The 1,201-nt window shown below is 31.5% G+C and overlaps 1 long non-coding RNA gene across 1 annotated transcript in view; it reads right to left on the bottom strand.

Moving 5' to 3' along the window:
* Positions 1-860: 860 nt before the first annotated feature.
* The window catches only part of LOC111832024, a 1,449-nt gene continuing 1,108 nt past the window's right edge, over positions 861-1,201 (bottom strand). Inside the window, exon 3 of the long non-coding RNA XR_002835150.1 lies at positions 861-1,153. This is a non-coding gene — a long non-coding RNA (uncharacterized LOC111832024). The remainder of the gene's footprint in view (positions 1,154-1,201) is intronic.

Below are 1,201 nucleotides of genomic sequence, written 5' to 3'. Positions count from 1 at the left end.
TAAGTTTGTTAGAGTTATACTTGTGTGAGAGAGTTACTGGTGTAAAGTAACTCTATCATAAGTAACTCTATCGCAACGTTGATAGATTTGCGTGGTAGAGTTATACGTATCTAGGGTTTTGTTAGGGCGAATCATAACTCAAAATGTCGTTTTTACCCTTACAAATATTTTATATTACGTCTACAACCTAATAGGTGATGACAGACTTACAATGTTACTATTAACTCTAATATAGTTGTGATAGAGTTATGGCGTTGCTTTATGGCCAAGTAACTACACAACCCATCATGAATATGTGCTAAGTATAAATTTTGAAAAATAAAGTGGCCATGAAAAATAAAATCCCCTTCCAAACAAGCTTAGAGGTTACTATATGACACATTTATGCATTTGACTATCTTTTTAATAAAATTAACTCTTTAATTTTGTATCGCAAATGATCATAAAAACCCCATCATAGAATGGCTAGTTTTATTTGAATGAGTAGATAAATACCACTTGCTACTGTTAAATTTGTCTCTAATTCAGATCAAGTGACCTAATTACAAGAACAACAACTTTTAGTAAGTATATATAGATCATGGTTTTCTACAAAATCATGATTGTAAGTTTTTGATAACTTTCATATATTAATTGGAGCCAATATAACTTACGCTGTGTTGAATTATTCTTGGATATAGATTTGAGACTGCGATCATATTGGGCATGCAGTTCTCTAATGTTTTATATTTCATTACGACAATACACATACACATCTGCCATACAGATAAGGAAAGTTGTTTAGGACCTACCTGTTTAAATTCAAATAAAACTACGCAGAAACCAGGTAAAGGCTATATGACACATTCAAGAATTTGAAGTAAGAATAAAAAATAGATTGATTTATTCAACTTATAAGACACAAACATTTTCTTATTATACAATCAAAACTAGGATCCCTACTATTGTGTTAACTCTCTCTATTAACAATGTTCTGCATCATCTATGGTTGTATGAATCTAGTCAAAGTCATCATCTCCATCGCAGCAACATCCCATCAACTTGACGAGTCTCTTATGCTTTAGTTCCCTGAATAAGAGTAGAGATCCGATGCAAACACCTAAGAGAATGTTTTTGACATTTAAAGCAACAAATAACTCCATCTTTTGTGAGCCTGAAATACATTTAAAGCAACAAAAAGTAAATTACATTTACAGCAACA

This window comes from Capsella rubella, unplaced genomic scaffold (genome assembly GCF_000375325.1).
Source record: "Capsella rubella cultivar Monte Gargano unplaced genomic scaffold, Caprub1_0 scaffold_2, whole genome shotgun sequence".
NCBI lineage: Eukaryota > Viridiplantae > Streptophyta > Magnoliopsida > Brassicales > Brassicaceae > Capsella > Capsella rubella.
The sequence above is the reverse complement of the archived record's forward strand: the minus strand, read 5'-3'. Positions and strand labels throughout refer to the sequence as shown.